We start from the raw sequence: 15,486 nt of genomic DNA, 5'->3' as shown, positions 1-15,486 counted from the left end.
ACCACTGACTCCAAGCAGACAATCTCTGAAGAGTATTGATAACGGCTGGGGTCACCCATCTTGTAAAGACACTGCCCAGAAGAAGACAATGGCAAACCAATTCTGCAGAAAAATTTGCCAAGAACACTCATGGCCATCAGATCACGATCACCCACATCATATGGCATGGCACATAATGGTGATGATAATGCCTCGTATTAGAAATCATGCATTTAAGGTGAGAGGGGTGAATTCAAAGGAAATGTGTTGCCTGGCCTTCCTCCTGCATTTTCTTACATCCATCATCATGAAGTGTTTCGAGAGGCTCGTCTTGAGGCACATCAAGACCCTGCTACCCCCCCTCACTGATCCCCTGCAGTTCGCGTACCGTCCCAACCATTCAACAGATGACGCCATTGCCACCACCCTCCACCTGGCCCTAACCCACCTGGACAAAAAAGACATGTACGTTCGGATGCTGTTCATAGACTTCAGTTCAGCATTCAACACAATCATCCCTCAGAAACTGAATGGAAAGCTGAGCCTACTGGGCCTGAACACCTCCCTCTGCAACTGGATCCTAGACTTCCTGACTGGGAGATCTCAGTCAGTCCGGATCGGGAGCAACATCTCCAACACCATCACACTGAGCACGGGGGCCCCCCAGGGCTGTGTGCTCAGTCCACTGCTGTTCACTCTGCTGACCCACGACTGTGCTGCAACACACAGCTCGAACCACATCATCAAGTTCGCCGATGACACGACCGTGGTGGGTCTCATCAGCAAGAACGATGAGTCAGCTTACAGAGAGAAGGTGCAGTGGCTAACGAACTGGTGCAGAGCCAACAACCTGTCTCTGAATGTGAACAAAAGAGATGGTTGTTGACTTCAGGAGGGCACAGAATGACCATTCTCCACTGAACATCGACGGCTCCTCGGTAGAGATTGTTAAGAGCACCAAATTTCTCGGTGTTCACCTGGCGGAGAATCTCACCTGATCCCTTAACACCAGCTCCATAGCCAAGAAAGCCCAGCAGCGTCTCTACTTTCTGCGAAGGCTGAGGAAAGTCCATCTCCCACCCCCCATCCTCACCACATTCTACAGGGGTTGTATTGAGAGCATCCTGAGCAGCTGCATCACTGCCTGGTTCAGAAATTGTACCATCTCGGATCGCAAGACCCTGCAGCAGATAGTGAGGTCAGCTGAGAAGATCATCAGGGTCTCTCTTCCCTCCATCACAGACATTTACACTACACGCTGCATCCACAAGGCAAACAGCATTATGAAGGACCCCATGCACCCCTCATACAAACTCTTCTCCCTCCTGCCATCTGGGAAAAGGCACCGAAGCATTCGGGCTCTCACGTCCAGACTATGTAACAGTTTCTTCCCCCAAGCCATCAGACTGCTCAATACCCAGAGCCTGGACTGACACCAACTTACTGCCCTCTACTGTGCCTATTGTCTTGTTTATTATTTATTGAAATGCCTGCACTGTTTTGTGCACTTTATGCAGTCCTGGGTAGGTCTGCAGTCTAGTGTAGTTTTTTTCTGGGTTGTTTTTATGTAGTTCAGTCTAGTTTTTGTACTGTGTCATGTAATACCATGGTCCTGAAAAAGTCTCATTTGTACTGTGTACTGTACCAGCAGTTATGGTCAAAATGACTTGACTTGACTTGTGTGTGTTGCTTGGATTTCCTGCATTTGCAGATTTTCCCGTTTGTGAAATATGAGTTTTTATTTTCCAGAGGTTGGCGGATCCCCGGAATATGTTGCCAGTAGTGGTGGCGGCGTATAGAACAGAGAGGCTGGGAGGCTCTTAAGCACGTGAACGTGGGGACAATGGGGAGGTGTGGACATTGTGTAGGCAGAAGTGATCAGTTTAATTGAACATTTAGTTACTAGATTAATTCGGCACAACATTTGGGCCATACAGCCTCTTCTTATGTTGTACCGTTCTATGGTCTAATCTGCTGGAGAAACTCTGCAGGTCGAGCACCATATGTGATGGACAGAGTTGGGGGTGGGGGGGGGAGGTGGTGCGTGAGAGGAGTTTCTGCTCGATCCAACCCACTGAGTTCCTCCAAAAGATTATTTATTGCTCCGGACTCCAGTTTCCAGAGGCTGCAGATATTGGGATCTGCAGCGAAATCTGAAGTATGTGTGTGGTTTTTTGCCCCTTTTTAGCACCTCCGTCCACCAATTTATACACTTCCTACCAAGCGACACACAGAATTTGCTGGAGGAGCTCAGCATGTCAGGCAACATCTAAGGAAAAGAGTGAATAGTCGGCGTTTCGGCCGAAACTTCCACTGCCTGACCTGCTTCATCGGATCAGTTCATTCCAAAGAGGAAGAAAGATCCTAAGGGGAGTAAGGGGCAGCCGTGGCTGACGAGGGAAGTAAAGGGCAGTATAAAAATAAAAGTATAACATAGCAAAGATGAGTGGGAAACAGGAGGACTGGGAAGCTTTTAAAGAGCAACAGAAAATAACAAAAAAGGCAATACGCCAAGAAAAAATGAGGTACGAAGGTAAACTAGCCAAGAATATAAAGGAGGATAGTAAAAGCTTCTTTAGGTATGTGAATAGCAAAAAAATAGTTAAGACCAAAATTGGGCCATTGAAGACAGAAGCGGGTGAATTTATTATGGGGAACAAGGAAATGGCAGATGAGTTGAACAGGTACTTTGGATCTGTCTTCACTAGGGAAGACACAATCTCCCAGATGTAATAGTGCCAAAGGAATTAGGGTAAAGGATGAACTGAAGGAAATTTATATTAGGCAAGAAATGGTGTTGGATAGACTGTTGAGTCTGAAGGCTGATAAGTCCCCGGGACCTGATGGTCTGCATCCCAGGGTACTTAAAGAGGTGGCTCTAGAAATCGTGGACACATTGGTAATCATTTTCCAATGTTCTATAGATTCAGGAACAGTTCCTGCTGACTGGAGGATGGCTAATGTTGTCCCACTTTTCAAGAAAGGAGGGAGAGAGAAAACAGGGAATTATAGACCGGTTTGCCTGACGTCAGTGGTGGGAAAGATGCTGGAGTCAATTATAAAAGAGGAAATTACGACACATTTGGATAGCAGTAGAAGGATCAGTCCGAGTCAGCATGGATTTATGAAGGGAAAATCATGTTTGACTAATCTTCTGGAGTTTTTTGAGGATGTAATTATGAAAATGGACAAGGGAGATCCAGTGGATGTAGTGTACCTGGACTTCCAGAAAGCTTTTGATAAAGTCCCACATAGGAGATTAGTGGGCAAAATTAGGGCACATGGTATTGGGGGCAGAGTACTGACATGGATTGAAAATTGGCTGGCTGACAGAAAACAAAGAGTAGCGATGAACAGGTCCCTTTTGGAATGGCAGGTTGTGACCAGTGGGGTACTGCAAGGTTCGGTGCTGGGACCGCAGCTGTTTACAATATACATTAATGATTTAGATGAAGGGATTAAAAGTAACATTAGCAAATTTGCTGATGACACAAAGCTGGGTGGCAGTGTGAAATGTCAGGAGGATGTTATGAGAATGCAGGGTGACTTGGACAGGTTGGGTGAGTGGGCAAATGTATGGCAGATGCAGTTTAATGTGGATAAATGTGAGGTTATCCACTTTGGTGGCAAGAACAGGAAGGCAGATTACTATCTAAATGGAGTCAAGTTAGGAAAAGGGGAAGTACAACAAGATCTAGGTGTTCTTGTACATCAGTCAATGAAAGCAAGCATGCAGGTACAGCAGGCAGTGAAGAAAGCTAATGGCATGCTGGCCTTTATAACAAGAGGAATTGAGTATAGGAGTAAAGAGGTCCTTCTGCAGCTGTACAGGGCCCTGGTGAGACCACACCTGGATTATTGTGTGCAGTTTTGGTCTCCAAATTTGAGGAAGGACATTCTTGCTATTGAGGGAGTGCAGCGTAGGTTCACAAGATTAATTTCCGGAATGGTGGGACTGTCATATGTTGAAAGATTGGAGCGACTGGGCTTGTATACACTGGAATTTAGAAGGATGAGAGGGGATCTGATTGAAACATATAAGATTATTAAGGGATTGGACACGCTGGAGGCAGGAAGCATGTTCCCGCTGATGGGTGAGTCCAGAACTAGAGGCCACAGTTTAAAAATAAGGGGTAGGCCATTTAGAACAGATGCGGAAAAACTTTTTCACCCAGAGGGTGGTGGATATGTGGAATGCTCTGCCCCAGAAGGCAGTGGAGGCCAAATCTCTGGATGCATTCAAGAGAGAATTAGATAGAGCTCTTATAGATAGTGGGGTCAAGGGATATGGGGAGAGGGCAGGAACGGGGTACTGACTGTGTATGATCAGCCATGATCACAGTGAATGGCGGTGCTGGCTAGAAGGGCCGAATGGCCTACTCCCGCACCTACTGTCTATTGTCTATTGCTGAGTCCCTCCAGTATTTGTTGTGTGTGTGTTGCTTGGATTTCCAGCATCTGCAGATTTTCTCGTCTTTGAACCTCCTGCCAAATTAATTACTAAATACATAAATTAAAACCGCGGCTCTTTAGACTTGGAGAAACATTAGCAATTTAAAGCGGACAACTTACTCGGTAAGTTGTGTTTTTAAAGAATCAGCTGCAACTGCATGGCATGCAGCCCACAGACTCCGGAGTCTGGAAACGACAGCAGGCCGGGAGAGTCCTCCCCCATTCAGTCAGGAACCCGAGATTTGTCATTCAGCCGGCACCGAGCTCGCTACCAGGTGAATGCCGCGCCAGAACCACCGCTGCCCATTGCAGGGGTATTTCAACCCCGTCGCCCGCTCTCACCTGCACCGTGCGCCCGGTTCACTGACCCCGACACGCCCGCCCGCCGGCCGGCCGGCCCTCCGCTCGCTCCGGCTCCGGATCCGGCTTCACTGCGCTCCAAGGGGAACGAAGGGGGAAGTGCAACCGGTTAAATGCCCGCACGGGTCCTGCAAACCCGGCTCAGGGATTATGCAACAAATGGTCTGTGTCAACACTTGGTACTTTTTAACTCGCTGTAGGAATATTTTCGCCTGGATTATCAACTAGTAGGAACGGTGGCGTCTATTCCCCACTCAACATTCGAAGTACATTTATAGATAGATAGATAGATAGATAGATACTTTATTCATCTCCATGGGGAAATTCAACTTTTTTTCCAATGTCCCATACACTTGTTGTAGCAAAACTAATTACATACAATACTTAACTCAGTAAAAAATATGATATGCATCTAAATCACTATCTCAAAAAGCATTAATAATAGCTTTTAAAAAGTTCTTAAGTCCTGGCGGTAGAATTGTAAAGCCTAATGGCATTGGGGAGTATTGACCTCTTCATCCTGTCTGAGGAGCATTGCATCGATAGTAACCTGTCGCTGAAACTGCTTCTCTGTCTCTGGATGGTGCTATGTAGAGGATGTTCAGAGTTTTCCATAATTGACCGTAGCCTACTCAGCGCCCTTCGCTCAGCTACCGATGTTAAACTCTCCAGTACTTTGCCCACGACAGAGCCCGCCTTCCTTACCAGCTTATTAAGACGTGAGGCGTCCCTCTTCTTAATGCTTCCTCCCCAACACGCCACCACAAAGAAGAGGGCGCTCTCCACAACTGACCTATAGAACATCTTCAGCATCTCACTACAGACATTGAATGACGCCAACCTTCTAAGGAAGTACAGTCGACTCTGTGCCTTCCTGCACAAGGCATCTGTGTTGGCAGTCCAGTCTAGCTTCTCGTCTAACTGTACTCCCAGATACTTGTAGGTCTTAACCTGCTCCACACATTCTCCATTAATGATCACTGGCACCATATGAGGCCTAGATCTCCTAAAGTCCACCACCATCTCCTTGGTCTTGGTAATATTGAGACGCAGGTAGTTTGAGTTGCACCATATCACAAAGTCCTGTATCAGTTTCCTATACTCCTCCTCCTGTCCATTCCTGACACACCCCACTATGGCCGTGTCATCAGCGAACTTCTGCACATGGCAGGACTCCGAGTTATATTGGAAGTCTGATGTGTACAGGGTGAACAGGACCGGAGAGAGTACGGTTCCCTGCGGCGCTCCTGTGCTGCTGACCACCGTGTCAGACCTACAGTCTCCCAACCGCACATACTGAGGTCTATCTGTCAAGTAGTCCACTATCCAATCCACCATGTGAGAGTCTACTCCCATCTCCGTTAGTTTGTGCCTTAAGATCTTGGGCTGGATGGCGTTAAAGGCACTAGAGAAGTCAAGGAATGTAATCCTCACAGCACAACTGACCCCCTCTAGGTGAGAGAGTGATTTGTGCAGCAAATACGTGATAGCATCCTCCACTCCCACCTTCTCCTTATACGCAAACTGAAGAGGATCCTGGGCGTGCCTGGTTTGTGGCCTCAGATTCTGTATTATCAGCCGCTCCATGGTCTTCATAACGTGCGACGTCAAGGCAACAGGTCTGAAGTCATTCAACTCCTTTGGTTGTGGTTTCTTCGGTACCGGGACAATACAGGATGTTTTCCACTGTCTGGGTACTCTTCTCTGCTCCAGGCTCATGTTGAAGATGCGCTGTAGTGGTTCTCCCAGCTCAGTCGCACAGGCCCTCAGTAATCGTGGGGAAACTCCATCCGGTCCAGCCGCCTTGCTGGTACAGATCTTCCTCAGTTGACCTTCCACCTGTGCAGCCGTAATCCTGGGCGTGGGCAAGGTCTCCTGTGAGTGGCTATTTTCCTGTGAGGGAAGTAAGCCTGGTGTGGATTTCTGCGGTGAGGATGAGATTGAGCTGTCGAACCTGTTGAAGAAGTCACCATTTACTTCCCTCAGCTTAATTTTCTAACAGGCATTCACAGTAGAGCAAAGAGAAACGATGAAAAACCACACACAAACAACCAGTGTAGAAAAGAAGAGAGTTCTGCAAGTACAAATAAATAAATAACACCGAGAACATAAGGGGTAGAACCCTTGAACTTGAGGCCATGGGTATCTGGTTGAAGGGTAATAACTGTTCCTGAACCAGGTAGTGTGGGACCTAAGGCTCCTGTACCTCCCTCCTGATGACAGCAGTAAGAAGAAAGCATTGCTTGAATGATGGGGGTCCTTGATGATGGATACTGCTTACTTGCGCCAACACTCCTTGTAGATGTGCTAACGGAGGTGTAGGCACTGATGAATTATGTCTCTCGAGTATTGACTGAATTAAGATCAACTGAAGCCAACAGGCGGCAAGGTGAATGTAGTGAGAGATTTGTACAGAACAGAAACGGCTGATCTGCCCAACAAGGCATTGAGTTCAAAAGCCCGTAACTTGTGTTTCAGCTTTGTAAAGCCCTAGTCTGGCCACATGTGGAGTTTGCATATGGTTCGAGGAAGGATGTCGAGGCTTTGGAGAGCATTACCAGGATGCTGCCTGGATTAGAGGGTGTATGCTATAACAAGACATTGGACAAACTTGGGTTGTTTTCTCCAGAGGCTTTGGGGAGATCTGAAAGAGGTTTAGAAGGTTATGAGAGGCATAGATAGAGTAGACAGATGGCATCTTTTTCCAAGTATTGAGATGTCCAATACCAGAGGGCATGAATTTAAGGTGGGAGGAAAGTTTATTTACACAGAGTGGTGGCTGCCTGCAATGCCCAGCCTGGGGTGATGGTGGCGGCACAAGAAAGCAGGGTTCCCAACCTGAGGTCCACAGACCCTCGGATAAACGATTGCGAACCCCTGCATTAGTGGGTGTGTTGATTGATATTGCAAACAATGCATTTTGTATATTTTGATGTAGACATGATAAATAAACCTGAATTTTGAATCTTGAATCTCACCTTAAACCTTTTGCCTCCGCAGATGCTGCTTAGCCCACTGAACTCTTCTAGCATCCTGCCTTTTTGTTCCCAATTCTAGCATCAAAGACAGTCTGTCTGGTCTTCACGTTCTACCCTGTCAAACCCTTATATGTTTGAATAAGGTTACTCCTTGTGCTAAACTCCTAGGAATACAGATCCAAACTGTCTAGTCTCTTGATAGGAAAAGTCTTGCAGTGCAAATATTTGAATAGTTAATCTCCAGTCAACTGCCTCCCATGATACTGTCAGGTGAATGGACCCAGCCTGGGTGCAGCATTTTAAATGTGTCCTCACCAACACCCTTCAATTTTAGCAAATCCTTCCTAAAATTCCAACTCTTTGGATTTCCTTCTCAACTCCTTGTTGAACTTAACTATTAACTTTTTGTGATTCTTGTATTAGAACATCTAGCTAGGCAGAGAAGAAAGTAGAACATAGAATACTGAAGAAACAGGTACTTTGGCCCACATTGTTATGTCAAACAAATTAATGTAACCACAAGGCTGTGGGACCGGGCAGCATCCCAGGGCAGGTACTCAGGATGTGCGCTGCACAACTGGCAGGTATGTTTACTGACATTTTTAATCACTCCCTCTCCCGGTGTAGAATGCCCTCCTGCTCCAAATTATCCACCATTGTCCCTGTACCAAAAAAGATCAAGGTAACATGCCTGAATGACTGGCCTCCTGTCACACTCAACTCAATAATAAGCAAATGCTTTGAGAGGCTGGTCAAGGATTACATCTGCAGCTTGCTACCACCCAAACTGGACCCCTTACAATCTGCCTACCAACAAAATGGATCGCCAGGCGACGCAATAGCCACAGCTCTACACACTGTCCTTACACATCTGGAGAAGAAGGATGCTTATGTGAGAATGTTGTTCTTGGACTACAGTTCAGCATTCAACACCATAATTCCATCCAGGCTTGACAAGAAGCTCAGAGACCTCGCCTTCAACCTGCCTTGTGCAGCTGGATCCTGGACTTCCTGTCAGATCGCCGGCAGGTGGTAAGAGTGAGCCTCCACCCTCCACCCTCCAGCCTCACCTCCACCCCTCTGACCCTCAACACAGGAGCCTCTCAGGGCTGTGTACTAAGTCCCCTCCTTTACTCCCTGTATACCCATGACTGTGTCACCACCCACAGCTCCACTCTGCTAATTAAATTTGCTGACGACACGACACTGATTGGCCTAATCTCAAACAATAACGAGGTGGTCTACAGGGAAGAAGTCATCACCCTGACACAGTGGTGTCAAGAAAACAACCTCTCCCTCAATGTCACAAAGACAAAGGAGCTGGTTGTGGACTACAGGATGAATGGAGACTGGCTAACTCCTATTGACCTCAATGGATCTGGGGTTGAGGGTAAACAGCTTCAAGTTCCTCAGCATCCACATCACCGAGGACCTCACGTGGTCTGTACACACCAGCTGTGTGGTGAGAAAGGCACTACTGCGCCTCTTTCACCTCAGACGGTTGAGGAAGTTTGGTATGGGCCTCCAAATCCTAAGAACTTTCTACAGGGGCACAATTGAGAGCATCCTGACTGACTGTATCACTACCTGCTATGGGAACTGTACCTCCCTCAATCGCAGGATTCTGCAGAGAGTGGTGTGGACAGCCCAGCGCATCTGTAGTTGTGAACTTCCCATGATTCAGGACATTTACAAAGACAGGTGTGTAAAAAGGGGCCGAAGAATCATTGGGGACCTAAGTCATCCCAGTCACTATCTATTCCAGCTGCTACCATCTGGGAAACGGTACCGCATCATTAAAACCAGGACCAACAGACTCTGGGACAGCTTCTTCCACCAGGCCACAATGCTGATGAACTCACACCGATTTGAGTGTATTTCTGTTACATTGACTGTTCTATTTATTATAGATTTTCATAAACTACCATGATTGCACATTGCACATTTAGACGGAGACATAACGTAAAGGTTTTTACTCCTCATGTATGTGAAAGATGTAAGAAATCAAGTCACTTCAATTCAATAATGATGCTAATCCCTCCTGTGTGCATGTTGCCCATATCTCTCCATATTCATATGTCTGTCTAAGAGCCTCTTAAACACCTCTGCATGACGAGAGGCCTACGTGAGGATGGTTTGGACCCAAGTGCTAAAGAATCTGAGACTAGAATTGAGACACGATTTTGAGACTGAGACAAGAACAGGGTTCTTAACTAGATATATTATCAAGAACCTGATGGGACTAGATGCCAATCCAAATGAGACGGAGATCCTAAACGCAATCACAGACTGAACCAAAGTTGAGCTGACAATTTAGCACCGAACCTGAGTTCAGGTGCTCTTTAAATATCTAAATCTTGGCACCAAAACATGGCTGCCGATTGGCGGAGTGGGCCAGAGGCTTTAAAGGGACTGCGCCAGGTAGTCTGGAGCCTGGAGCGTTTAAACCCCGGAGGCTGGCACGGTCGGGTGCGTACCATAACACTCATATCTTTGTCCACTACCATCCCCGGAGATCATTCCAGGCACCCAAAAGACTGTGTCTAAAATCCTGTCTCTCCTATCTCCTGTGAACTTTACCCCTGTTGTTGTAATGTGAGTGTTATTAAAAGTGAGTTAATACTAATCGGGAAGCTGTTGGTAACGAGGCTGGTTCCGGAGTCAGTGGGGTTTTATTTCCGGTGTGCGTTGTATATAGTTCCTCCACCCATGCCACACGAAGTACCTGGAAGCCTCTGTATTGTAAATACCATTTGCCGTCCCAGATGAAGATGTTCTTTTGGTCATAAAATTGTCGAGTGGTCCTTTTTGTAAAGTAGAAGTTACCACATATTTTTGGCGACAAGGTGAACTGGTTTTGTGGACGGGTCGGCCCCATTTCGAACTGGAGTTGTGAGCGGATGAGGAGCCTCACGTTCGGATGGCTACGTTCGGGACTATCAGTGCTTTTGTGGAGGGAGCCGAGGACTGGCTGGAGTACGAGGAAAGGTTGGGACACTTTTTCTGTGCTAATGGAATTACTGAGGAGGCTAAGAAGCGCTCTATTCTCCTGAGTGTGTGTGGGGCAAAGACATACAAACTGATAAGGAACTTAGCTATGCCGTGGAAACTGGGAAAAATTCCATATGACGAACTGGTCAAGCTTGTGGGGAACCATCACAATCCGAAGCTTTCAGTGATAGTCCAACGGTTCAAGTTTTACAGCCATTTCAGGAAGTCAGGTCAGTCTGTGGGTGATTTTGTGACGGAGCTTCAGCAGCGATCGGAACATTGTGATTCCAGATCCGTGTTGGATGACATGCTCTGTGACAGATTAGTATGCGGCATTAATATTGACACTGTCCAACGCCGCTTGTTTGGGGAAACCCCACCGTTGACTTTCAAGAAAGCCCTAGAGATTGCCCAAGGCATGGAGATGGCCGCTAATAATGCCAAGGACATCTAGAGAGGACATGGGGGGGGGGGGGGTCGCAGTTGACGGCAGTGCTCCAAGTCAGGAGGGAGACTGGTAAACAGGCAAAACGGGTGGAATGTTTTTGGTGTGGAGGAATGCACTATGCAAATGTTTGCAAATTCAAAGTTACTGTCTGCCATGCTTGTAGCAAAAAGGGACATTTAGTTAAAAAGTGCAGGAGCATGAAGGGTAAGGTTAAGCCTGGGCAGGGGAAAGCTCAACAGACTCAGGCAGCCACACACCACCTAGGAGAAGCAGACGGAGAGGCAGCGTGTGCCTACAACGTGTTTGGGGTGGAAACGGATGGATGGAAATGGGGTGGAGCCACCTGAACCATTTTATGCCACAGTCACTGTCAGGGGAAAGGACATTAGGTTTGAGATTGATTCAGGGGCTACTGCATCGGTCATTAGTGAGACCTACAGGAGGATATGGGGAACCAACCTCCCATCAGACTAAGCTCAAACTCAGGACCTATATGGGGCAGCCCATACCTCATTTAGGGGTGTTACATGTGGATATTTCGGCCGGGGGCCAGAAGGCTGAAGCCAGGCTGGTGATAGCTAAGGACAGTGGGCCCAGTCTTTTGGGCTGTGATTGGCTTCGCAAAATCCGGCTTAGCTGGCAGGAAATTAAGTATGCACAGACGACGGAGGACATTCTGCGGTGGTATAGTGACGTTTTCAGGGACGAGCTGGACACACTGAAGGGTGTGACAGTGAAACTCCACGTTGACCCTGAGGCCACACCACTTTCTTTTAAGCCCAGGTCAGTGCCCTATGCTGTGAAAGGCAAAGTCGAGGTGGAGCTGGAATGTTTATAGGGGCTGGGCATCATTGAGCCCGTCCAGTTTTCAAGGTGGGCGGCTCCCATTGTTCCAGTTTTGAAGGCAGACAAAACGCTGGTTGCAGTAAATGAAGAACAAGAGGCGCAGCATGCAGGTGAAGTCGCCGATGGCAACGTGAGTGACAGATGTAGTCCGGACACATTTGACAGTGAGCTCGAAGCACAGCTTGCAGTTTTTCAGCCTATTACAGGAGAAATTGAAGTCACCCCCTTGGCACTGAAAGTCAGCACGCCACATCTAGTACAGCAAAGCAGTGACCCAGCTCTTGTACCACCTGCCCAGTTACAGCAAGGTGCATCTCAGCCTGATGATCCCGCTAACAGGAACCTGCATGTGAAGCCAATCGTAACAGTAGCAAACGGGGCACCTGCAGACAATGTAAGAACAGAGCCTCCAGGACCACCAGACAAGCATTCAGAAAGTGCTCTAAGTGATTTGACAAAGAAGGTAGAATTTTCCGGAGACGGCGGCCCCCTGGGAATCCAGGTGGTTCCCTTTAACTCTACGCCGAGTGGAGGATTCCTTGGCCTGAGTATTCATGGTATTGAAGAGAACAACCGTTCAAGAAAAGAGAACCTGCTCCAGGAGAATGAATGTATCATCAAAATCAGTGACTGTGATTTAACAGACAAGACCTTTGTTCAAGCACAAGAGGTTTTCTGAAATGCATTGCGATTTCCTGCTGTTGAACTCCAGATAGTTCCAAGTTATAACAAGGAACTCTATGAAAAATTTGCAATTTGGTCTATTCTGAGCCACGGTCGTGATGATGGTTCAAAAACCAAAAACCATCATAAATAATCCCAATAACGCTGAGAATAGCTTGCCACTGATTTCAAAGAAGCTCAGTAGTCCAAAACAGTTAAGGAGCAATGACCACTTAGTGCATACCAGGAAAGCATGTCCACCAGTGACTTTGCTAGAGGGAGAGACGCTGGCAGAGGGGTCGGGGTCCCCTAAGGAGGATGGACATTCTCACACCATACAGTGTTGGTGTGTCCCCAACACTAGCTCCACCCAAAACATCCTCACCAGCGGTGCCTGCTGGGTCACCGGGGGTAATGCGTAGATCGCAGCGCCCTCGCAAACCTCCTGACAGACTGAATCTTTGACTGGATAGTTTTGTTTTGTTGTTAGATTAAATGTTGAATTTGCCACGTTTTTTAAGTGTTTTGTACTGGTAACCTGTTGCTAACGATACCACTGTTTCTGTTTCCCAGTTCTTCTATATTTGGGGAATGTTGGCTTTTAAAGGGGGAGAAGTGTTGTAATGTGAGTATTATTAAAGGTAAGTTAATACTAATCGGGAAGCTGTTGGTAGCAAGAGGCGGGATCCGGGGTTGGCGGGGTCTTTTATTTCCGGTATGCATTGTATGTAGTTCCACAACCTAAGCTTCACTGAAAAGCCTTTGTATTGGAAATATCATTTGCTGTCCCAGATAAAGGTGTTTTTTTGGCCATAAAATTGTCGAGTGGTCCTTTTGTAAAGTAGAAATTACTACACCCGTCACATCAAATGCATGCTCTTCCAGGGATTAGCCATTTCTACCCTGAGGAAAAGTTTCTGGCTGTCTACTCTATTCCTTTCATAATCTTACAGAATTCTACAAGTCTCTCCTCAGCCTCCAATTCTCCAGAGAAGACATCCCTATTGTGTTCTACCTCTCCCTCCAGTACCTACCCCTCCAATTCAGGCAACATCCTGGTAAACCTCTGTTGTCCTATAATGGGGCAACCAGAACTGAATGAAATTCACCAGATGTGGTCTAACTAGAGGTTTATAAAGCTGTGACATAACTTCCTAACCCTTGAATTCAGTGTCTTGACTAATGAAGGCAAGAATATCATATGCCTTCCTTACTGCCCCATCAACCTGTGTGGCCACTTCCAGTAGACCTGGACCCTAGGATCCTTCTGACCATCAGTGCTAGTCAAAGAGCCGTAGAACACTGCAGCATAGAAGTAGACCCTTCTGCCCATCTAGTCTGTGCTAAACTGTTATTCTGCCTATTTCCATGGACCTGCACCTGGATCAGAGCCCTCCATACCCCTCCCAATCAAATTTCTCTTAAATGTTAAAATAGAAACTGCATCCACCACTTCCACTGACAGCTCACTCCACACTCACACCACCCTCTGAGAGAAGAAGTTCCACGTCAGGTTCCCCTTAAATATTTCACCTTTCACCCTTAACCCATGACATCAAACTTTAGAGTCATCCACTCACAGTGGAAAAAGCCTGCATGCGTTTACCCTATCTGTACCCCTCATAATTTTGTATATCTCTATCCAATCTCCTCTCATTCTTCTACTTTCTAGGGAATAGTGTCCTGACCTATTCAACCTTTCTCCACAAAGCAGCTTCTCAAGTCCCAATAACGTTCTTGTAAATTGTGTCCACACAATGACTCCGAACTTTCAGTAGCCTGTCTCTTTAATTCTCCATCCCCCCCCCCACTTAACCTCGAGGTCATAGGTTAAGCATGAAAGGTGGAATGAGACGTGAGCGGAAGTGGTGGTTGCGGATTTGATTACAGCATTTAACAGAACTTTTGGTAAGTCCACAGATGGGAAGGGTATGGAGAGTCGTGGTCTAGGTGCGGGTCCGTGGGACTAGGTGGAATAACAGTTTAGCAAGGAATTGATGGGCCAAAGGGCCTGTTCCTGTGCAGTTGTGCTCTATGACTCAATGACAGAACAGGAATGTTCAGCAAAGATTGTTTCACTCCCCATTCCAATTCAGACATGTCTGTCCATGGCTTCTCTACCGCCATGATGAGGAATCTCTCAGGTTGGAGGAACAGCATCTCATATTCCACCTGGGTAGCCTCTAACCTGATGGCGTGAGCATTGATTTCTCTAGCTTCTGGTAATTTCTCCGTCCTCCCCCTTCTGTCTTTTTCCATTCTTTATTTTCGCTCTTCTTACCCCTTCTCTTCTCATCACCTGTCTGAAACCTCCCTCTGGTGCCCCTCCTCCTTTCTCTCATGGTCCACTCTTGTCTCCGATCAACTTCCTTCTTCTTCAGCCTTTGACTTTTTCCACATCACCTCCCAACTTCTTACTTTATTCCCCCACCCCTGGTCGCACCTATCGCCTGTCCCCACCCCTGGTCGCACCTATCGCCTGTCCCCACCCCTGGTCGCACCTATCGCCTGTCCCCACCCCTGGTCGCACCTATCACCTGCCCCACCCCTGGTCCCACCTATCACCTGCCCCCACCTTCTCATTCTGGCTTTGTGCTCCTTCCTTTCCAGTCCCGATGAAGGGTCTCGGCCCGAAACGTCAACTGTTTATTCTCCTTCATAGCTGCTGTCTGACCTGGTGAGTTCCTTCTACATGTTGTGTGTGTTGCCTTCAGCCACTAACCCACCCCACCACACCTCCCCCACCATTATTTTATCATTTTGTGTCAG

The 15,486-nt window shown here is 47.2% G+C and overlaps 1 protein-coding gene and 1 long non-coding RNA gene across 5 annotated transcripts in view; one reads left to right on the top strand and one right to left on the bottom strand.

Annotated features, from left to right (window-relative positions):
- Positions 1 to 4,917, bottom strand: part of aadat (aminoadipate aminotransferase) — a 112,257-nt gene extending 107,340 nt beyond the window's left edge. Inside the window, exon 1 of one of the 2 annotated variants that reach the window (XM_073047873.1) lies at positions 4,774 to 4,917. The gene's annotated coding sequence lies outside the window, so the exon portion shown is untranslated. Of the gene's footprint in view, positions 1 to 4,551; positions 4,700 to 4,773 lie in introns of those variants that run through there. The other variant, XM_073047874.1, reaches the window with a different exon arrangement.
- Positions 4,918 to 10,411: 5,494 nt separating this feature from the next.
- LOC140728692 (uncharacterized) overlaps positions 10,412 to 15,486 on the top strand; it is a 48,158-nt gene continuing 43,083 nt past the window's right edge. For 2 of the 3 annotated variants that reach the window (XR_012099150.1, XR_012099151.1), the window contains exons 1-2: positions 10,412 to 10,990; positions 13,291 to 13,358. This is a non-coding gene — a long non-coding RNA (uncharacterized lncRNA). Of the gene's footprint in view, positions 10,991 to 13,290; positions 13,359 to 15,327; positions 15,395 to 15,486 lie in introns of all 3 variants that reach the window. The other variant, XR_012099149.1, reaches the window with a different exon arrangement.

The sequence above is a fragment of the Hemitrygon akajei genome, chromosome 6 (genome assembly GCF_048418815.1).
Source record: "Hemitrygon akajei chromosome 6, sHemAka1.3, whole genome shotgun sequence".
Taxonomy (NCBI): Eukaryota; Metazoa; Chordata; class Chondrichthyes; order Myliobatiformes; family Dasyatidae; genus Hemitrygon; species Hemitrygon akajei.
This window is presented reverse-complemented; position numbering and strand designations above follow the sequence as displayed.